This window comes from Triticum urartu, chromosome 7 (assembly GCF_003073215.2).
Source record: "Triticum urartu cultivar G1812 chromosome 7, Tu2.1, whole genome shotgun sequence".
Taxonomy (NCBI): domain Eukaryota; kingdom Viridiplantae; phylum Streptophyta; class Magnoliopsida; order Poales; family Poaceae; genus Triticum; species Triticum urartu.
The window spans coordinates 117341957-117366801 of record NC_053028.1 but is presented as its reverse complement, the minus strand read 5'-3'; the positions used below and the strand labels follow the sequence as shown (position 1 = coordinate 117366801).

Sequence of the window (24845 nt, the reverse complement as noted above, 5' to 3'; positions counted from 1 at the left end):
GACTCATTGGCATGGGAATCGCTTCTAGGTGCTTGTGCTTTACATGGGGAAGTCGAGCTGGGAAGGTCATGGAACTAGAACCATGGAAGCACGGCCCTTATGTTTTGCTGTCCAATATGTATGCTGAACGATGTCAATGGCGTGAAAAGGAGGTGCTGAGAGAGAGGCTCGACGGCACCAGTGTCAGGAAGGGTGCCGGTCAAAGCTGGTTCAAACTTTGAGAAGCCAGCTGAACGCTGGACCTATCGGTGTTATAGCGTGCTTAGTTAGTGAAAGCACACCGGATCCGTGGCGCAATGGTAGCGCGTCTGACTCCAGATCAGAAGGTTGCGTGTTCGATTCACGTCGGGTTCAATACCCCCGAATCTAATCCGGTCTCTTTTTTTCTTTTTGGCTTTTAGCCCACAGTGTCTTGCTTTCGATAACGAACTAATCTTTATTACTCCATTCCAAATTAATTTAAGTTTTAGGATTTTCCTAAGTATTGTTGACTAACTTAATTAAATTTTGTTTTCTTTGGTAAGCCAATAAATGCTTATCAAATACTCTTTCTGGTTTATAGGGCTTATCTCAAAATTTTAGTTTTTCCATTTTATAAGGCTTAATTTGGTTGTTCCTCATCATAGATTTAGATTTCAAGGTGCATTAAAGCATACATTGAACTGGTGGCATAACTTGGCTTTGACGTATATATATATGGTGCAAATTACGTTTCTATACGAACACGGTGCTGATTAGGCGCGCCAACGTGGCATGGGCCCGCTGTCAGGGACAAGGCGACGAGGAGGACGTGTGCCTGCTTATCTTGCAAAAAAAAACCTCAGAATTTTTTCATTTTTCTCGCAGATGGGGCTGTGCGGGGTCCATCAGCAACCCACAGCATTTTGCAAAAATTGTCGTCAATGGGTTTCGATCCCGTGACCTGCAGGAGCAAATGCCACACCAGTACACTCGTCAAAGTTCCTTATGATAAAATTGATACGTAACATATATAAACTTTTTAGGGCAGGTCTAAAAAGCAAAAGTCTGGTCCCCTAAATCTATGAAGGAAAATAATCCTCTAATTTTTATATAAAGAAATTTTATTTCATATTAAAAAAAAGTACCATGTAAGGCCTTTTTTGGTTTAGAGGAATTTCATAGAAATTCTAGAGGATAGGATTCTTATAGGATTTTTTCCTTTAGAGCCCTTTGGTTCATAGGAATGGATTTCTATTCCTACATAGGATTGGTTCCTATCCTTCACATTTCATAGGAAAATAAAAAAGAGCCTAGACTCAATGGAAAAATTCCTTTGGTGTTAATCAAATGACATCTTATTTCCTATTCCTACTCATAGGATTTGAGATACATGTCATCTCATTTCCTATAAGATTTCTATTCCTATGATAATCTTATCCTATGAACCAAAAGAGGCCTAAATAGGAAAAAAAATACAAAAGTATTCATGTGAACAGGTGTGAACTCATTTAATTCGAGTTTCTGAATTTATAAAAAGCTACAACGTTTAAACTGCATCTCAAAATTAAGATCTGTTTTCACCATTGGAACTCTCGCAACGTGGTTTTCGAAACTAGATCCCGTATGGATATATTTCTACAAACTCTTTTTGTGCAATTTAGTGTTTGTTTGGTGCAACTGTTTAGCCGTCGATGTGCAACTAGCTGACACTCGATGTGCAACTTTTTACCTACTCATAGACGTGCAATTTCACGGATGCGAACATGTGTGAACGGAAATAATTCAGATTTTTAGTATTGTAAATAAGTCATAACTTTTGAACCGGACATCGAAATTAAGATTAGTTTTCATCATAGGAATCTCTCATGACGTGCTCTTCGATATTAGATCCCACATGGGTATGTTTGGATGAACTTTTCTGTGTGCAATTTAGTCCCCGCCTGGTGCAACTGTCTAGCCCTGCGTATGCGACCATGAGGACAAGAGTGTGCAACTCCATGGACATGCATGTGCGACTATGTCGATGAGAGTGTGTGACTCCACAGCCGTGTGTAAGCACCTCCAGCAGGGGTCTGTGTGTGACTAAGTGAACGAGAGTGTGCAACTCTGCGGTCACACATGTGTGACTATGCCGACGAGAGTGTGCAACTCCCCCGCTGTGCGTGAGCATCTCCCGCAGCCGTGCGTGTGCGACTATGCGAACGATAGTTGTTGGGGAACGTAGTAATTTCAAAATTTTCCTACGCACACGCAAGATCATGGTGATGCATAGCAACGAGAGGGGAGAGTGTGATCTACGTACCCTTGTAGACCGACAGCGGAAGCGTTAGCACAACGCGGTTGATGTAGTCGTACATCTTCTCGGCCGGACCGATCAAGCACCGAAACTATGACACCTCCGAGTTTTAGCAAGTTTGTTGTTGTTGTTGCAAGTTTTACGTGGCTGCTACGGGCTTAAGTAAGAACCAATCTTACCTACGCATCAAAACCACAACGATAGTTTGTCAAGTTGGTGTTGTTTTAACCTTCGCAAGGACCGGGCGTAGCCACACTCGGCTCAACTAAAGTTGGAGAAACTGACACCCGTTAGCCACCTTTGTGCAAAGCACGTCGGGAGAACCAGTCTCGCGTAAGCGTACGCGTAATGTTGGTCCGGGACGCTTCGTCCAACAATATCGTCGAACCAAAGTATGACATGCTGGTAAGCAGTATGACTTATATCGCCCACAACTCACTTGTGTTCTACTCGTGCATATAACATCAACACATAAAACCTAGGCTCGGATGCCACTGTTGGGGAACGTAGTAATTTCAAAATTTTCCTACGCACACGCAAGATCATGGTGATGCATAGCAACGAGAGGGGAGAGTGTGATCTATGTACCCTTGTAGACCGACAGCGGAAGCGTTAGCACAACGCGGTTGATGTAGTCGTACGTCTTCTCGGCCCGACCGATCAAGCACCGAAACTACGGCACCTCCGAGTTTTAGCACACGTTCAGCTCGATGATGATCCCCGGACTCCGATCCAGTAAAGTGTCGGGGAAGAGTTCCGTCAGCACGATGGCGTGGTGACGATCTTGATGTTCTACCATCACAGGGCTTCGCCTAAGCACCACTACAATATTATCGAGGATTATGGTGGAAGGGGGCACCGCACACGGCTAAGAAAACGATCACGTGGATCAACTTGTGTGTCTAGGGGTGCCCCCTGCCCCCGTATATAAAGGAGCAAGGGGAGGAGGCCGGCCGGCCCTATTGGCGCGCCAAGGAGGAGTCCTCCTCCTAGTAGGAGTAGGACTCCTACTAGGAGGGGGAAAGGAAGTGGGGAGGGAGAAGGAAAGGGGGGCGCCGCCCCCCCTCTCCTAGTCCAATTCGGACCAGGGGGGAGGAGGCGCGCGGCCCACCCTAGCTGCCCTTCTCTCTCCACTAAGGCCCATATGGCCCATTACTTCTCCCGGGGGGGGGGGGGGTTCCGGTAACCCTCCGGTACTCCGATTTTCTCCGAAATCATCCGGAACACTTCCGGTGTCCGAATATAGCCGTCCAATATATCAATCTTTATGTCTCGACTATTTCGAGACTCCTCATTATGTCTGTGATCACATCCGGGACTCTGAACTAACTTCGGTACATCAAAACTCATAAGCTCATAATATAACTATCATCGAAACCTTAAGCGTGCGGACCCTACGGGTTAGAGAACAATGTAGACATGACCGAGACATGTCTCCGGTCAGTAACCAATAGCGGAACCTGGATGCTCATATTGGCTCTCACATATTTACGAAGATCTTTATCGGTCAGACCGCATAACAACATACGTTGTTCCCTTTGTCATCGGTATGTTACTTGCCTGAGATTCGATCGTTGGTATCTCAATACCTAGTTCAATCTCGTTACCGGCAAGTCTCTTTACTCGTTTCGTAATACATCATCTCGCAACTAACTCATTAGTTGCAATGCTTGCAAGGCTTATGTGATGTGCATTACCGAGAGGGCCCAGAGATACCTCTCCGACAATCGGAGTGACAAATCCTATTCTCGAAATACGCCAACCCAACATTTACCTTTGGAGACACCTGTAGAGCTCCTTTATAATCACCCAGTTACGTTGTGACGTTTGGTAGCACACAAAGTGTTCCTCCGGCAAACGGGAGTTGCATAATCTCATAGTCATAGGAACATGTATAAGTCATGAAGAAAGCAATAGCAACATACTAAACGATCGGGTGCTAAGCTAATGGAATGGGTCATGTCAATCACATCATTCTCCTAATAATGTGATCCCGTTAATAATCAAATGACAACACATGTCTATGGTTAGGAAACATAACCATCTTTGATTAACGAGCTAGTCAAGTAGAGGCATACTAGTGACGTTTAGTTTGTCTATGTATTCACACAAGTATTATGTTCCGATAATACAATTCTAGCATGAATAATAAACATTTATCATGATATAAGGAAATAAATAATAACATTATTATTGCCTCTAGGGCATATTTCCTTCACAGTCTCCCACTTGCACTAGAGTCAATAATCTAGATTACACAGTAATGATTCTAACACCCATGGAGCTTTGGTGCTGATCATGTTTTGCTCGTGGAAGAGGCTTAGTCAACGGGTCTGCAACATTCAGATCCGTATGTATCTTGCAAATCTCTATGTCTCCCACCTGGACTAAATCCCGGATGGAATTGAAGCGTCTCTTGATGTGCTTGGTTCTCTTGTGAAATCTGGATTCCTTTGCCAAGGCAATTGCACCAGTATTGTCACAAAAGATTTTCATTGGACCCGATGCACTAGGTATGACACCTAGATCGGATATGAACTCCTTCATCCAGACTCCTTTATTTGCTGCTTCCGAAGCAGCTATGTACTCCGCTTCACATGTAGATCCCGCCACAGCGCTTTGTTTAGAACTGCACCAACTGACAGCTCCACCGTTTAATGTAAACACGTATCCGGTTTGCGATTTAGAATCGTCCGGATCAGTGTCAAAGCTTGCATCAACGTAACCATTTACGATGAGCTCTTTGTCACCTCCATATATGAGAAACATATCCTTAGTCCTATTCAGGTATTTCAGGATGTTCTTGACCGCTGTCCAGTGATCCACTCCTGGATTACTTTGGTACCTCCCTGCTAGACTTATAGCAAGACACACATCAGGTCTGGTACACAGCATTGCATACATGATAGAGCCTATGGCTGAAGCATAGGGAACATCTTTCATTTTCTCTCTATCTTCTGCATTGGTCGGGCATTGAGTCTTACTCAATTTCACACCTTGTAACACAGGCAAGAATCCTTTCTTTGCTTGATCCATTTTAAACTTCTTCAAAATTTTGTCAAAGTATGTGCTTTGTGAAAGTCCAATTAAGTGTCTTGATCTATCTCTATAGATCTTAATGCCCAATATGTAAGCAGCTTCACCGAGGTCTTTCATTGAAAAACTCTTATTCAAGTATCCCTTTATGCTATTCAGAAATTCTATATCATTTCCGATTAGTAATATGTCATCTACATATAATATCAGAAATGCTACAGAGCTCCCACTCACTTTCTTGTAAATACAGGCTTCTCCAAAAGTCTATACAAAACCAAATGCTTTGATCACACTATCAAAGCGTTTATTCCAACTCCGAGAAGCTTGCACCAGTCCATAAATGGATCGCTGGAGCTTGCACACTTTGTTAGCTCCCTTTGGATCGACAAAACCTTCCGGTTGCATCATATACAACTCTTCTTCCAGAAATCCATTTAGGAATGCAGTTTTGACATCCATCTGCCAAATTTCATAATTATAAAATGCGGCAATTGCTAACATGATTCGGACAGACTTAAGCATCGCTACGGGTGAGAAGGTCTCATCATAGTCAATCCCTTGAACTTGTCGAAAACCTTTTGCGACAAGTCGAGCTTTGTAGACAGTAATATTACTGTTAGCGTCAGTCTTCTTCTTGAAGATCCATTTATTCTCAATTGCCTGCCGATCATTGGGCAAGTCAACCAAAGTCCATACTTTGTTCTCATACATGGATCCCATCTCAGATTTCATGGATTCAAGCCATTTTGCGGAATCTGGGCTCACCATCGCTTCTCCATAGTTCGTAGGTTCATCATGATCTAGTAGCATGATTTCCAGAACAGGATTACCGTACCACTCTGGTGCGGATCTTACTCTGGTTGATCTACGAGGTTCAGTAGTATCTTGTTCTGAAGTTTCATGATCATCATCACTAGCTTCCTCACTAATTGGTGTAGGTGTCACAGAAACTGATTTCTGTGATGTACTACTTTCCAATAAGGGAGCAGGAACAGTTACCTCGTCAAGTTCTACTTTCCTCCCACTCACTTATTTCGAGAGAAACTCCTTCTCTAGAAAGTTTCCGAATTTAGCAACAAAAATCTTGCCTTCGGATCTGTGATAGAAGGTGTATCCAATAGTTCCCTTTGGATATCCTATGAAGACACATTTCTCCGATTTGGGTTCGAGCTTATCAGGTTGAAGCTTTTTCACATAAGCATCGCAGCCCCAAACTTTTAGAAACGACAACTTTGGTTTCTTGCCAAACCACAGTTCATAAGGCGTCGTCTCAACGGATTTTGATGGTGCCCTATTTAACGTGAATGCGCCCGTCTCTAGAGCATATCCCCAAAACGATAGCGGTAAATCAGTAAGAGACATCATAGATCGCACCATATCTAGTAAAGTACGATTACGATGTTTGGTCACACCATTACGCTGTGGTGTTCCGGGTGGCGTGAGTTGTGAAACTATTCTGCATTGTTTCAAATGTACACCAAACTCGTAACTCAAATATTCTCCTCCACGATCAGATCGTGGGAATTTTATTTTCTTGTCATGATGATTTTCAACTTCACTCTGAAATTCTTTGAACTTTTCAAACGTTTCAGACTTATGTTTCATTAAGTAGATATACCCATATCTGCTTAAGTCATCTGTGAAGGTGGGAAAATAATGATATCCGCCACGAGCCTCAACATTCATCGGACCACATACATCTGTATGTATGATTTCCAACAAATCTGCTGCTCTCTCCATAGTACTGGAGAACGGTGTTTTTGTCATCTTACCCATAAGGCACGGTTCGCAAGTACCAAGTGATTCACAATCAAGTGGTTCCAAAAGTCCATCAGTATGGAGCTTCTTCATGCGCTTTACACCGATATGACCCAAACGGCAGTGCCACAAATAAGTTGCACTATCATTATCAACTCTGCATCTTTTGGCTTCAACATTATGAATATGTGTGTCACTACTATCGAGATTTAATAAGAATAGACCACTCTTTAAGGGTGCATGACCATAAAAGATATTACTCATATAAATAGAACAACCATTATTCTCTGATTTAAATGAATAACCATCTCGAATCAAACAAGATCCAGATATAATGTTCATGCTTAACGCTGGCACCAAATAACAATTATTTAGGTCTAATACTAATCCTGAAGGTAGATGTAGAGGTAGCGTGCCGACCGTGATCACATCGACTTTGGAACCATTTCCCACGCGCATCGTCACCTCGTCCTTAGCCAATCTTCGCTTAATCCATAGTCCCTGTTTCGAGTTGCAAATGTTAGCAACAGAACCAGTATCAAATACCCAGGTGCTACTTCGAGCATTAGTAAGGTACACATCAATAACATGTATATCACATATACCTTTGTTCACCTTGCCATCCTTCTTATCCGCCAAATACTTGGGGCAGTTCCGCTTCTAGTGACCAGTCTTCTTGCAGTAGAAGCACTCAGTTTCAGGCTTAGGTCCAGGTTTGGGTTTCTTCTCTTGAGTAGCAACTTGCTTGCTGTTCTTTTTGAAGTTCCCCTTCTTCTTTCCTTTGCCCTTTTTCTTGAAACTAGTGGTCTTGTTGACCATCAATACTTGATGCTCCTTCTTGATTTCTACCTCCGCAGCTTTCAGCATTGCAAAGAGCTCGGGAATTGTCTTATTCATCCCTTGCATATTATAGTTCATCAAAAAGCTCTTGTAGCTTGGTGGCAGTGATTGGAGAATTCTGTCAATGACGCAATCATCTGGAAGATTAACTCCCAATTGAATCAAGTGATTATTATACCCAGACATTTTGAGTATATGCTCACTGACAGAGCTGTTCTCCTCCATCTTGCAGCTATAGAACTTATTGGAGACTTCATATCTCTCAATCCGGGCATTTGCTTGAAATATTAACTTTAACTCCTGGAACATCTCATATGCTCCATGACGTTCAAAACATCGTTGAAGTCCCGATTCTAAGCCGTAAAGCATGGCACACTGAACCATCGAGTAGTCATCAGCTTTGCTCTGCCAGACGTTCATAACATCTGGTGTTGCTCCAGCAGCAGGCTTGGCACCCAGCGGTGCTTCCAGGACGTAATTCTTCTGTGCAGCAATGAGGATAATCCTCAAGTTACGGACCCAGTCCGTGTAATTGCTACCATCATCTTTCAACTTTGCTTTCTCAAGGAACGCATTAAAATTTAACGGAACAACAACACGGGCCATCTATCTACAATCAAACATAAACAAGCACGGGCCATCTATCTACAAGGTACTAAGTTTATGATAAATTTAGGTTCAATTAATCATATTACTAAAGAACTCCCACTTAGATAGACATCCCTCTAATCCTCTAAGTGATTACGTGATCCAAATCAACTAAACCATGTCCGATCATCACGTGAGATGGAGTAGTTTCATTGGTGAACATCACTATGTTGATCATATCTACTATATGATTCACGCTCGACCTTTCGGTCTCCGTGTTCCGAGGCCATATCTGTATATGCTTGGGTCGTCAAGTATAACCTGAGTATTCCGCGTGTGCAACTATTTTGCACCCGTTGTATTTGAACGTAGATCCTATCACACCCGATCATCACGTGGTGTCTCAGCACGAAGAACTTTCGCAATGGTGCATACTCAGGGAGAACACTTCTTGATAATTAGTGAGAGATCATCTTAAAATGCTACCGTCAAACAAAGCAAGATAAGATGCATAAAAGATAAACATCACATGCAATCAATATAAGTGATATGATATGGCCATCATCATCTTGTGCTTGTGATCTCCATCTTCAAAGCACCTTCATGATCACCATAGTCACCGGCGTGACACCTTGATCACCATCGTAGCATCGTTGTCGTCTCGCCAATCTTATGCTTCCACGACTATCGCTACCGCTTAGTGATAAAGTAAAGCATTACAGCGCAATTGCATTGCATACAATAAAGCGACAACCATATGGCTCCTGCCAGTTGCCGATAACTTGGTTACAAAACATGATCATCTCATACAATAAAATTTAGCATCATGTCTTGACCATATCACATCACAACATGCCCTGCAAAAACAAGTTAGACATCCTCTACTTTGTTGTTGCAAGTTTTACGTGGCTGCTACGGGCTTAAGTAAGAACCAATCTTACCTACGCATCAAAACCACAACGATAGTTTGTCAAGTTGGTGTTGTTTTAACCTTCGCAAGGACCGGGCGTAGCCACACTCGGCTCAACTAAAGTTGGAGAAACTGACACCCGTTAGCCACCTTTGTGCAAAGCACGTCGGGAGAACCAGTCTCGCGTAAGCGTACGCGTAATGTTGGTCCGGGACGCTTCGTCCAACAATATCGTCGAACCAAAGTATGACATGCTGGTAAGCAGTATGACTTATATCGCCCACAACTCACTTGTGTTCTACTCGTGCATATAACATCAACAATATAAAACCTAGGCTCTGATGCCATTGTTGGGTAACGTAGTAATTTCAAAAAATTTCCTACGCACATGCAAGATCATGGTGATGCATAGCAACGAGAGGGGGAGTATGATCTACATACCTAGTAGATCGACAACGGAAGCGTTTGGTTGATGTAGTCGTACGTCTTCACGATCCGACCGATCAAGCACCGAAACTACGACACCTCCGAGTTCTAGCACACGTTCAGCTCGATGACGATCCCCGGACTCCGATCCAGCAAAGTGTCGGGGAAGAGTTCCGTCAGCATGACGGCGTGGTGACGATCTTGATGTACTACAGCAGCAGGGCTTCGCCTAAACTCCGCTACAATATTATCGAGGACTATGGTGGCTGGGGGCGCCGCACACGGCTAAGGAAAAGATCACATGGATCAACTTGTGTGTCTCTGGGGTGCCCCTGCCTCCGTATATAAAGGACTAAAGGGGGGAGGCCGGCCGGCCACATATGGCGCGCCAGGAGGAGTTCTACTCCCTCCGGGAGTAGGACTTCTCCCCCAATCCTTGTTGGAATAGGATTCATGAGGTGGAAAAGAGAGAGAGAAGGAGGAGGGCGCCGGCCCCCTCTCTCCTTGTCCTATTCGGACTAGGGGGGAGGGGCGCGCGGCCCAAGCCCTGGCAGCCTCTCCTCTTCTTCCACTATGGCCCATTAAGGCCCATATAGCTCCCGGGGGGTTCCGGTAATCTCCCGGTACTCCGGTAAAATCCCGATTTCACCCGGAACACTTCCGATATCCAAACATAGGCTTCCAATATATCAACCTTTATGTCTTGACCATTTCGAGACTCCTCGTCATGTCCGTGATCACATCCGGGACTCCGAACAACCTTCAGTACATCAAAATGCATAAATTCATAATATAACCGTCATCGTAACCTTAAGCGTGCGGACCCTACGGGTTCGAGAACAATGTAGACATGACTGAGACATGTCTCCGGTCAATAACCAATAGTGGGACCTAGATGCCCATATTGGCTCCTACATATTCTACGAAGATCTTTATCGGTCAGACCGCATAACAACATACGTTGTTCCCTTTGTCATCGGTATGTTACTTGCCCGAGATTCGATCGTCGGTATTCCAAATACCTAGTTCAATCTCGTTACCGGCAAGTCTCTTTACTCGTTCTGTAATACATCATCCCGCAACTAACTCATTAGTTGCAATGCTTGCAAGGCTTAAGTGATGTGCATTACCGGGAGGGCCCAGAGATACCTCTCCGACAATCGGAGTGACAAAACCTAATCTCGAAATACGCCAACCCAACATGTACCTTTGGAGACACCTGTAGTACTCCTTTATAATCACCCAGTTACGGTTTGACGTTTGGTAGTACCCAAATGTTCCTCCGGTAAACGGGAGTTGCATAATCTCATAGTTATAGGAACATGTATAAGTCATGAAGAAAGCAATAGCAACATACTAAACGATCGGGTGCTAAGCTAATGGAATGGGTCATGTCAATCAGATCATTCACTTAATGATGTGATCCCGTTAATAAAATAACAACTTATTGTTCATGGTTAGGAAACATAACCATCTTTGATTAACGAGCTAGTCAAGTAGAGGCATACTAGTGACACTTTGTTTGTCTATGTATTCACACATGTATTATGTTTCTGGTTAATACAATTCTAGCATGAATAATAAACATTTATCATGATTACAAGGAAATAAATAATAACTTTATTGTTGCCTCTAGGGCATATTTCCTTCATCTTTTGCTACTTATGTTGATCTCCCCAACGAGAAGTGGCTTAAATATCATCCTCCCATATAAGTAAAAGTAGCTGGACATGTTATTTATAATGATCCTATTGTTCCTACTTTCTTATGTTGAGAAACCACCTTTCCCTGTTAGGATAAAGGATCATGCTAAAGCTTCAACTGTGGTTCGTAAAAGCAATATTAAAACATATACACCTCCTGAGCAAGTTAAAGTTGAACCTAATATTGCTATTGTTAAAGATCTCTTGTCTGATAATATTGATGGGCATGTTATTTATTTATGTAATGAAACTGCTAGAATTGCTAAACCCCGTGATAAAGATAAACCTAGACCTGTAGTAGGCATGCCTGTTATTTCTGTTAAAATAGGAGATCATTGTTATCATGGCTCATGTGATATGGGTGCTAGTGCTAGTGCAATACCTTATTCCTTATACAAAGAAGTTATGCATGATATTGCACCTGCTAAGATGGAAGATATTGATGTCACAATTAAACTTGCCAATAGAGATACTATTTCACCAATGGGAATTGTTAGAGATGTTGAAGTCTTGTGTGGAAAACTAAATATCCTGCTGATTTTCTTGTTCTTGGTTCCCCACAAGATAGCTTTTGTCCCATTATATTTGGTAGACCCTTCTTAAATACTGTTAACACTACCATAGATTGCAAAAGAGATGTTGTTAGTGTCAGTTTAGATGATATGACTCATGAATTTAATTTTTCTAAATTTAGTAGACAACACCGTGAAGAAGAATTACCTAGTAAGGATGAAATTATTGGTCTTGCTTCTATTGACGTACCTCCTAGTGATCCTTTAGAACAATATTTGCTAGACCATGAAAACAATATGTTTATGAATGAAAGAAGGGAATTAGATGAAGTATTCTTTAAACAGGAACCTATTCTGAAAAATAATTTACCTGTTGAAATCCAAGGGGATCCTCCTCCACCCAAGGGTGATCCCGTGTTTGAGTTTAAACCGTTACCTGATACTCTTAAATATGCTTATGTTGATGAGAAAAAGATATATCCTGTTATTATTAGTGCTAACCTTTCAGAACATGAAGAAGAGAGATTATTGAAAACTCTGAAGAAGCACTGTGCTGCTATTGGGTATACTCTTGATGATCTTAAGGGCATTAGTCCCACTCTATGTCAACATAAAATTAATTTGGAAGAAGATGCTAAACCAGTTTGTGATCATCAACGCCGGCTGAATCCTAAAATGAAAGAAGTGGTAAGAAAGGAGATACTAAAGCTCCTTGAGGCAGGTATAATTTATCCCGTTGCTGACAGTCAGTGGGTAAGGCATGTCCATTGTGTCCCTAAGAAAGGAGGTATTACTGTTGTTCCTAATGATAAAGATGAATTGATTCCTCAAAGAATTATTACAGGTTATAGGATGGTAATTGATTTCCTCAAATTAAATAAGGCTACTAAAAAGATCATTACCCCTTACCTTTTATCGATCAAATGCTAGAAAGATTATCTAAACATACACATTTTTTCTTTCTAGATGGTTATTCTGGTTTCTCTCAAATACCTGTGTCAGCCAAAGATCAATCAAAGACTACTTTTACATGCCCTTTTGGTACTTTTGCTTATAGACGTATGCATTTTGGTTTATGTAATGCACCTGCTACCTTTCAAAGATGCATGATGGCTATATTGTCTGACTTTTGTGAAAAGATTTCTGAGGTTTTCATGGACGACTTTTTCGTCTATGGGTCTACTTTTGATGATTGCTTGAGCAACCTTGATCGAGTTTTGTAGAGATGTGAAGAAACTAATCTTGTCTTGAATTTGGAAAAGTGCCACTTTATGGTTAATGAAGGTATTGTCTTGGGTCATAAAGTTTCTGAAAGAGGTATTGAAGTTGATAAAGCCAAGGTTGATGCTATTGAAAAGATGCCATGTCCCAAGGACATCAAAGGTATAAGAAGTTTCCTTGGTCATGCCGGTGTTTATAGGAGGTTCATTAAGGACTTCTCAAAGATTTCTCAGCCTTTGAGTAATTTATTACAAAAATATATACCATTTGTCTTTGATGATGATTGTGTAGAAGCATTTCAAATACTTAAGAAAGCATTGATTTCTGCACCTATCGTTCAGCCACCTGATTGGAATTTACCCTTTGAAATTATGTGTGATGCTAGTGATTATGCTGTAGGTGATGTTCTAGGACAAAGAGTTGATAAGAAACTAAATGTTATTCAATATGCTGGTAAAACTCTAGACAATGCTCAAAGAAATTATGCTACCACTGAAAAAGAATTCTTAACAGCTGTATTTGCTTGTGATAAGCTTAGACCTTATATTGTTGATTCTAAAGTAACAATTCACACTGATCATGCTGCTATTAAATATCTTATGGAAAAGAAAGATGCTAAACCTAGAATTATTAAATGGGTTCTCTTGCTACAAGAATTTGACTTGCATATTGTCGATAGAAAAGGAGCTGAGAACCCCGTTGCAGACAACTTGTCTAGGTTAGAAAATGTGCTTGATGACCCACTACCTATTGATGACAGTTTTCCTGATGAGCAATTAAATGTCATAAATGCTTCTCATACAGCTCCATGGTATGCTGATTATGCTAATTATATTGTTGCTAAGTTTATACCACCTAGTTTCACATACCAGCAAAAGAAAAAGTTCTTCTATGATTTGAGGCATTAATTTTGGGATGACCCACATCTTTATAAAGAAGGAGTAGATGGTGTTATTAGACGTTGTGTACCTGAGCATGAACAGGAATAGATCCTACGCAAGTGTCACTCCGAAGCTTATGGAGGACACCATGCTGGAGATAGAACTGCACATAAGGTACTGCAATCTAGTTTTTATTGGCCTACTCTCTTCAAGGATGCCCGTAAGTTTGTCTTATCTTGTGATGAATGTCAAAGAATTGGTAATATTAGTAGACGTCAAGAAATGCCTATGAATTATTCACTTTTTATTGAACCATTTGATGTTTGGGGCTTTGACTATATGGGACCTTTTCCTTCCTCTAATGGTTATACACATATTTTAGTTGCTGTTGATTATGTTACTAAGTGGGTAGAAGCTATTCCAACTAGTAGTGTTGATCATAACACTTCTATTAAAATGCTTAAAGATGTTATTTTTCCAAGATTTGGAGTCCCTGGATATTTAATGACTCATGGTGGTTCACATTTTATTCATGGTGCTTTCCGTAAAATGCTTGCTAAATATGATTTTAATCATAGAATTGCATCTCCTTATCACCCTCAGTATAGTGGTCAAGTAGAATTGAGTAATAGAGAACTCAAATTAATTTTGCAAAAGACTGTTAATAGGTCTAGAAAGAATTGGTCCAAGAAACTTGATGATGGATTATGGGCCTATAGAACTGCATATAAAAATCCTATGGGTATGTCTCCGTATAAAATGGTCTATGGGAAAGCATGTCACTTACCTCTCGAACTTGAACACAAGGCTTATTGGGCTATTAAAGAACTTAATTATGATTTTAAACTTGCCGGTGAGAAGAGGTTATTTGGTATTAGCTCACTTGATGAATGGAGAACCCAAGCCTACGAAAATGCCAAGTTGTTTAAAGAAAAGGTTAAAAGATGGCATGACAAAAGTTTACAAAAGCGTGAGTTTAATGTAGGTGACTATGTATTGTTATACAACTCTCATTTAAGATTTTTTGCAGGAAAACTCCTCTCTAAATGGGAAGGCCCTTACGTTATCGAGGAGGTCTACCGTTCCGGTGCCATAAAAATCAACAACTTCGAAGGCACCAATCCGAAGGTGGTGAATGGTCAAAGAATCAAACACTATATCTCAGGTAATCCCATAAATGTTGAAACCAATGTTATCGAAACCGTAACCCCGGAGGAATACATAAAGGACACTTTCCGGAATGTTTCAGACTCCGAAAAGGAATAGGTATGTGGTACGGTAAGTAAACCGACTCCAAAACAGTTTTTAAGGCAATATTTCTCCATTTTGGAATATTTAGAAAAAATAGAGAAATAAGCAGCAGTCCGGGAAGGACACGAGGGCTCCACGAGGGTGGAGGGCGCGCCCTACCCTACTGGGCGCGCCCCCTACCTCGTGAGCACCCAGTGTGCTCTTCGGACTCCATTTTCATACACGACACGTATTTTGGTCTGTAAAAATTCATTATATAATCTCTCGGGGGTTTTGACTCCCGTATCATGCAAAAATCTCCTGTCTTTGTTTCGAGCTGTTTTCTGTCAGGGTTGTCAAGGTCAGGCACTATGTAGTCTCCATCCTCCTCCAACCAAGAGGGCAATGATGCTTGGCTAATGAAGATAGAGATGAAGAGAGAAGAACCTATGGAGATCAACAAGGATGAAGGGATCAAGAAGGCCATGGAGGACCAAGTTCCAGCAACAGAAGACACCCTTCAACTGGATCACAATCTTCTTACCCCAACAGAAATCGAAGCTTTTAAGATGATTGAGTTGTCTTGTATACAAAATAAGTATCTCACACGTGAAAATATTTTGTTGAAGGAGCATATCATCGCACTCAAGGGCATTATCCGCAAGTTAGAAGACCTCCTACGCTCGATGTGCGACTATCCATCATCAACAACCCCACCTTCTTCACCAGCAAAGGAGACATAATCACATGGGTATGGGCACTCCACTTGGCAATTGCCAAGCTTGGGGGAGTGCCCCGGTATCGTATCACCATCACTCTATCTTTACCGTTTTTCTTAGTTTGATCCTTTTGGCAGTATCTTGATCTAGTAGAATAAAAATTCTTAGTATGATCTGGTTGTGAGTTTTGCTTTATTATCCTTCTATGTAATCGAGTCCGTGAGCTATATAATAAATATTAGTGTGGGCGCCCCCACCCTCATGAGCAGGGTGTGTGCCCTAGGGGGGTGGGCGCACCCACCCTCGTGAGCAGGGTGTGTGCCCCCTGGCCTTCATCTTTGGCGAGGATTTTTCTTTATTTATTTTAAGCTATTTCGTGGAGTTTCAGGACTTTTGGAGTTGCGCAGAATAGGTCTCTAATATTTGCTCCTTTTCTAGCCCAGAATTCCAGCTGTCGGCATTCTCCCTCCTTATGTAAACCTTGTAAAATAAGAGAGAATAGCCATAAGTATTGTGACATAAAGTGAAATAAAAGTCCATAATGCAATAAATATCGATATAAAAGCATGATGCAAAATGGACGTATCACATGTCGTCCCAGGATTCGGAAGGAGAAAGCTACATGGCTGATTACCTTGCAGATCCTAAGGTTTATGGGGATGTGGAGCATTGCGGTTGGACTACGGAAGAAGAAGAGGACTATGAACCCAAGGGAAAGGAGGAGACGAGCTCAGATGAAGATCAAGTCCCACTACCTCAACCTGGGGACATGCATGTGGAGTTCAAAAAGTCAAGCCTCCCGGATAGGGTAAAGAAACCTAAGATCGAGTTTATCCCTTTTCGCCTCTTGCAGGAGAACAAACAGGACCTATGCGAAAAGATACTGAGCTTGGAGCAGGAGATCGAGGACCTAAGGAACCAAAATTCTGTCCTCAAGCACAAATTAAGGAAGAAGCCTACGCCATCAACAAAATCATGACCATCTCGACCAACAAAGAAGAATTGAGTATCTGGTATGGGCACTCCACTTGGCAACTGCCAAACTTGGGGGAGTGCCCCGGTACCGTATCACCATAACTTTATCTTTACCGTTTTTCTTGGTTCGATCCTTTTGGTAATATCTTGATCTAGTAGAATAAAAGTTCTTAGTATGATCTAGTCATGAGTTTTGCTTTATTATCCTTCTATGTAATCGAGTCGGTGAGCTATATAATAAAGATTAGTGTTGAGTCAAGGGCTTGATTATTTTGCCATGATCCTAAGTGAATAAAATAAAAGAGAAAGAAATAAAAAGAAACAAAGAGATCATGTGAATCTTATGGAGATTAATGAGCTCACATAGAAAGAGTATGATGAATAAAAGTTGTTGAGGGTTGACAAACACAGTTTTGGTCATCGTTGCAATTAATAGGAAGTAATAAAGAAAGAGAGGTCTTCACATATAAATATACTATCTTGGACATCTTTTATGATTGTGAGCACTCATTAAAATATGACATGCTAAAGAGTTGACATTGGACAAGGAAGACAACGTAATGGGTTATGTTTTCTTACATCTGAGATGAATTATATTGTCTTGGATCTTCCAACATGATGAGCTTGCCTTTCCCCCTCATGCTAGCCAAATTCATTGCACCAAGTAGAGATACTACTTGTGCTTCCAAACACCCTTAAACCAGTCTTGCCATAAGAATCCACCATATCTACCTATGGATTGAGCAAGATCCATCAAGTAAGTTGTCATCGGTGCAAGCAATAAAAATTGCTCTCAAAATGTGTATGATTGATTGGTGTGGAGGAAATAAGCTTTATACAATCGTATGATATGGAAGTAATAAAAGCGACAGACTGCATAATAAAGGTCCATATCACAAGTGGCAATATAAAGTGACGTTCTTTCGCATTAAGATTTTGTGCATCCAACCCATAAAAGCGCATGACAACCTCTGCTTCCCTCTGCGAAGGGCCTATCTTTTACTTTTATCTCCTACATTGCATAAGAGTCATGGTGATCTTCACCCTTCCTTTTTACATTTTATCCTTTGGCAAGCACAATATGTTGGAAAGATCCGGGTATATATGGCTAATTGGATGTGAGTTTTCATGAACTATTACTGTTGACATTACCCTTGAGGTAAAATGTTGGGAGGCAAAACTATAAGCCCCTATCTTTCTCTGTGTCCGATTAAAACTCCATACCCATAAGTATTGCATGAGTGTCAGCAATTGTGAAAGATTATATGATGGTTGAGTTTGTGGACTTGCTGAAAAGCTCTTATACATTGACTCTTTCCTATGTTATGATAAATTGCAATTCCTTCAATGACCGAGATTGTAGTTTGTTAGTTTTCAATGAAGTTTACGATTCATACTTGATATTGTGATTGAATTATTACTCTATCGTCAGATATTATATGACAAAGAATTATGTAAGTTGATGTTCTAAGAATGATCATGATGCCCTCATGTCCGTATTTTATTTTTATCGACACCTCTATCTCTAAACATGTGGACATGTTTTTCGATTTCGGCTTTTCGCTTGAGGACAAGTGAGGTCTAAGCTTGGGGGAGTTGATACGTCCATTTTGCATCATGCTTTTATATCAATATTTATTGCATTATGAGCTGTTATTACACATTATGTCACAATACTTATGCCTATTCTCTCTTATTTTACAAGGTTTACATAAAGAGGGAGAATGCCGACAGCTGGGATTCTGGGATGGAAAAGGAGCAAATATTAGAGACCTATTCTGCACAGCTCCAAAAGTCCTGAAACTTCACGGATGATGTTTTCCAAATTTATAAAAAATACTGAGCACAAGAACCTCACCAGGGGGGCCACACCCTTCCCACGAGGGTGGGGGGCGCGCCCCCTACCTCATGGGCCCCCTGGTGGCCCTCCGGTGGCCATCTTCTTCTATATGGAGTCTTTCGATGGAAAAAAATTCATAAGCCATCTTCTCGGACGAAACTCCGCCGCCACGAGGCGGAACCTTGGCGGAATCAATCTAGGGCTCTGGCGGAGCTATTCTGCCAGGGAAACTTCCCTCCCGGAGGGGGAAATTATCGCCATCGTCATCACCAGCGCTCCTCTCATCGGGAGAGGGCAGTCTCCATCAACATCTTCATCAGCACCATCTCATCTCAAAACCCTAGTTCATCTCTTGTATCCAATTCTTGTCTCCAAGTCCAAGATTGGTGCTAGTAGGTTGCTAGTAGTGTTAATTACTCCTTGTAGTTGATGCTAGTTGGTTTAATTGGTGGAAGATCATATGTTCAGATCCTATATGCATATTAATACCCCTCTAATTATGAACATGTTTATGCTTTGTGAGTAGCTACTTTTGTTCCTGAGGACATGGGAGAAGTCTTGCTATTAGTAGTCATGTGAATTTGGTATTCGTTCGATATTTTGATGAGATGTATGTTGTCTCTCCTCTAGTGGTGTTATGTGAACGTCGACTACATGACACTTCACCATTATTTGGGCCTAGAGGAAGGCATTGGGAAGTAATAAGTAGATGGTGGGTTGCTAGAGTGACAGAAGCTTAAACCGTAGTTTATGTGTTGCTTCTTAAGGGGCTGATTTGGATCCATATGTTTCATGTTATGGTTAGGTTTACCTTAATACTTTTGTTGTATTTGCTGATGCTTGCAATAGAGGTTAATCATAAGTGGGATGCTTGTCCAAGTAAGGGTAGCACCCAAGCACCGGTCCACCCACATACCAAATTATCAAAGTACCGAACGCGAATCATATGAACGTGATGAAAACTAGCTTGACGATATTCCCATGTGTCCTTAGGAGCGCTTTACATCTTATAAGAGTTTGTCCAGGCTTGTCCTTTTCTACAAAAGGATAGAGCCACCTTGCTGCACTTTATTTACTTTTGTTACTTGTTGGTCGTTACAAATTATTCTATCACAAAACTATATGTTACCACTTATTTCAGTACTTGCAGAGAATACCTTGCTAGAAACCGCTTATCATTTCCTTCTGCTCCTCATTGGGTTCGACACTGTTACTTATCGAAAGGACTACGCTAGATCCCCTATACTTGTGGTTCATCAGCCGCTTCATCCAACAATACCGCCGAACCAAAGTATGACATGCTGGTAAGCAGTATGAATTGTATCGCCCACAACTCACTTGTGTTCTACTCATGCATATAACATCTATGCATAAACCTGGCTTGGATGCCACTGTTGGGGAACGTAGTAATTTCAAAAAAAAATCCTACGCACATGCAAGATCGTGGTGATGCATAGCAACGAGAGGGGAGAGTGATGTCTAGGTACCCTTGTAGAACATAAGCGGAAGCGTTATAACAACACAATTGATGTAGTCATACGTCTTCGCGATCGACCGATCCTCAGTACCGAATGTACGGCACCTCCGCGTTCAGCACACGTTCAGCTCGGTGACATCCCGCGAACTCACGATCCAGTAGAGCTTCCGGGAAGAGCTTCGTCAGCACGACGGCGTGGTGACGGTGATGATGATGCTACCAACGCAGGGCTTCGACTAAGCACCGCTACGATATGACCGAGGTGGATTATGGTGGAGGGGGGAACCGCACACGGCTAAGAGATCAACAGATCAATTGTTGTGTCTTTGGGGTGCCCCCTGTCCCCGTATATAAAGGGGCGGAGGAGGAAAGGGCCGGCCAAGGGAGAGGCGTGATATGTCTCCAACGTATCTATAATTTTTGATTGTTCCATGCTATTATATTATCAACCTTGGATGTTTTATATGCATTTATATGCTATTTTATATGATTTTTGGGACTAACCTATTAACCTAGAGCCCAGTGCCAGTTTCTGTTTTTTCCTTGTTTTTGAGTTTTACAGAAAAGGAATACCAAACGGAGTCCAATTGACGTGCCAATTTCTGATGATTTTTTATGGACCAAAAGAAGACCCCGGAGTAAAAGAGTTGGGCCAGAGTAGCCCCTGGCCGTCCACGAGGGTGGGGGCGTGCCCACCCCCCCAGGCGCGTGGGCCTGCCTCGTGGACGACTAGGGAACCTTCTTGACGTGAGACCGACGCCAAAAATTCCTATAAATACAGAAACCTCCAGAAAATAACCTAGATCAGGAGTTTCGCCGCCAGAAGCCTCTGTAGCCACCAAAAACCAATCTAGACCTGTTCTGGCAACCTGCCGGAGGGGGGAATCCCTCTCCGGTGGCCATATTCATCATCCTGGCGCTCTCCATGACGAGGTGGGAGTAGTTTTCCCTCGGGGCTGAGGGTATGTACCAGTAGCTATGTGTTTGAACTCTCTCTCTCTCTCTCTCTTGTTCTTCATTCAGCACGATCTTGATGTATCGTGAGCTTTGCTATTATTGTTGGATCTTATGATGTTTCTCCCCCTCTAGTCTCCTGTAATGGATTGAGTTTTCCCTGTGAAGTTATCTTATCGGATTGAATCTTTAAGGATTTGAGAACACTTGATGTATGTCTTGCATGTGCTTATCTGTGGTGACAATGGGATATCACGTGATCCACTTGATGTATGTTTTGGTGATCAACTTGCGAGTTCCCTGACCTCGTGAACTTATGCATAGGGGTTGGCACACGTTTTCGTCTTGACTCTCTGGTAGAAACTTTGGGGCACTCTTTGAAGTTCTTTGTGTTGGTTGAATAGATGAATCTGAGATTGTGTGATGCATATCGTATAATCATACCCACACATACTTGAGGTGAGATTGGAGTATCTAGGTGACATTAGAGTTTTGGTTGATTTGTGTCTTAAGGTGTTATTCTAGTACGAACTCTACGATAGATTGAACAGAAAGAATAGCTTCATGTTATTTTACTACAGACTCTTGAATAGATCGATCAGAAAGGAGAACTTTGAGGTGGTTTCATACCCTACCATAATCTCTTCGTTTGTTCTCCGCTATTAGTGACTTTGGAGTGACTCTTTGTTGCATGTTGAGGGGTAGTTATATGATCCAATTATGTCATTATTGTTGAGAGAACTTGCACTAGTGAAAGTATGAACCCTAGGCCTTGTTTCAACGCATTGCAATACCATTTGTGCTCACTTTTATCATTAGTTACCTTGCTGTTTTTATATTTTCAGATTACAAAAACCTATATCTACCATCCATATTGCACTTGTATCACCATCTCTTCACTGAACTAGTGCACCTATACAATTTACCATTGTATTGGGTGTGTTGGGGACACAAGAGACTCTTTGTTATTTGGTTGCAGGGTTGTTTGAGAGAGACCATCTTCATCCACTTGAGGGATATTTGCTACTGTCCTACAAACCTCTGCACTTGGAGGCCCAACAACGTCTACAAGAAGAAGGTTGTTCGTCAAGCTAGTTTTCATCACGTTCATATGATTCGCGTTCGATAGTTTGATAATTTGGTATGTGGGTGGACCGGTGCTTGGGTGCTGCCCTTACTTGGACAAGCATCCCACTTATGATTAACCCCTATTGCAAGCATCTGCAAATACAACAAAAGTATTAAGGTAAACCTAACCATAGCATGAAACATATGGATCCAAATCAGCCCCTTACGAAGCAACGCATAAACTAGGGTTTAAGCTTCTGTCACTCTAGCAACCCATCATCTACTTATTACTTCCCAATGCCTTCCTCTAGGAACAAATAATGGTGAAGTGTCACGTAGTCGACATTCACATAACACCACTAGAGGAGAGACAACATACATCTCATCAAAATATCGAACGAATACCAAATTCACATGACTACTAATAGCAAGACTTCTCCCATGTCCTCAGGAACAAAAGTAACTACTCACAAAGCATAAACATGTTCATAATCAGAGGGGTATTAATAAGCATATAGGATCTGAACATATGATCTTCCACCAATTAAACCAACTAGCATCAACTACAAGGAGTAATTAGCACTACTAGCAACCTACTAGCACCAATCCCGGACTTGGAGACAATAATTGGATACAAGAGATGAACTAGGGTTTTGAGATGAGATGGTGTTGATGAAGATGTTGATGGAGATTGCCCTCTCCCGATGAGAGGAGCGTTGGTGATGACGATGGCGATGATTTCCCCCTCCGGGAGGGAAGTTTCCCCGGCAGAACAGCTGCGCCAGAGCCCTAGATTGGTTCCGCCAAGGTTCTACCTCGTGGCGGCGGAGTTTCGTCCGAGAAGATGGCTTATGATTTTTTTTCCCATCGAAAGACTCCATATAGTAGAAGATGGCCACCAGGGGGCCCAGGAGGTAGGGGGCGCGCCCCCACCCTCGTGGAAGGGTGTGCCCCCCCTGGTGAAGTTCTTGCTCTCAGTATTTTTTATATATTTGGAAAACATCTTCCGTGAAGTTTCAGGACTTTTGGAGCTGTGCAGAATAGGTCTCTAATATTTGCACCTTTTCCAGCCGAGAATCTCAGCTATTGGCATTCTCCCTCTTTATGTAAACCTTGTAAAATGAGAGAGAATAGGCATAAGTATTGTGACATAATGTGTAATAACAGCCCATAATGCAATAAATATCGATATAAAAGCATGATGCAAAATGGACGTATCAACTCCCCCAAGCTTAGACCTCGCTTGTCCTCAAGCGAAAAGCCGAAATCGAAAAATATGTCCACATGTTTAGAGATAGAGGTGTCGATAAAAATAAAATACGGACATGAGGGCATCATGATCATTCTTAGAATAGCAACTTATATAATTCTTTGTCATGTAATCTCTAATGCTAGAGTAATAATTCAATCACAATATCAAGTATGAATCGTAAACTTCATTGAAAACTAACAAACTACAATCTCAGTCATTGAAGCAATTGCAATTTATCATAACATAGGAAAGAGTCAATGTATAAGAGCTTTTCAGCAAGTCCACATACTCAACTATCATATAATCTTTCACAATTGCTGACACTCATGCAATACTTATGGGTATGGAGTTTTAATCGGACACAGAAAAAGCTAGGGGCTTATAGTTTTGCCTCCCAACGTTTTACCTCAAGGGTAATGTCAACAATAATAGTTGATGAAAACTCACATCCAATTAGCCATATGTACCAGGATCTTTCCAACAAATTGTGCTTGCCAAAGGATAAAGTGTAAAAAGGAAGGGTGAAAATCACCATGACTCTTATGCAATGTAGGAGATAAAAGTAAAAGATAGGCCCTTCGCAGAGGGAAGCAGAGGTTGTCATGCGCTTTTATGGTTGGATGCACAAAATCTTAATGCGAAAGAACGTCACTTTATATTGCCACTTGTGATATGGACCTTTATTATGCAGTCTGTCGCTTTTATTACTTCCATATCATATGATCGTATAAAGCTTATTTCCTCCACACCAATCAATCATACACATTTTGAGAGCAATTTTTATTGCTTGCACCGATGACAACTTACTTGATGGATCTTGCTCAATCCATAGGTAGATATGGTGGATTCTTATGGCAAGACTGGTTTAAGGGTGTTTGGAAGCACAAGTAGTATCTCTACTTGGTGCAATGAATTTGGCTAGCATGAGGGGGAAAGGCAAGCTCATCATGTTGGAAGATCCAAGACAATATAATTCATCTCAGATGTAAGAAAACATAACCCATTACATTGTCTTCCTTGTCCAATGTCAACTCTTTAGCATGTCATATTTTAATGAGTGCTCACAATCATAAAAGATGTCCAAGATAGTATATTTATATGTGAAGACCTCTCTTTCTTTATTACTTCCTATTAATTGCAACGATGACCAAAACTGTGTTTGTCAACCCTCAACAACTTTTATTCATCATACTCTTTC

At 41.5% G+C, this 24845-nt stretch overlaps 1 non-coding gene across 1 annotated transcript; it reads left to right on the top strand.

Moving 5' to 3' along the window:
* Window positions 1-282: 282 nt before the first annotated feature.
* Window positions 283-354, top strand: TRNAW-CCA. The gene has a single exon. It is a non-coding gene; the product is annotated as a tRNA-Trp (tRNA).
* The last annotated feature ends 24491 nt before the right edge of the window (window positions 355-24845 follow it).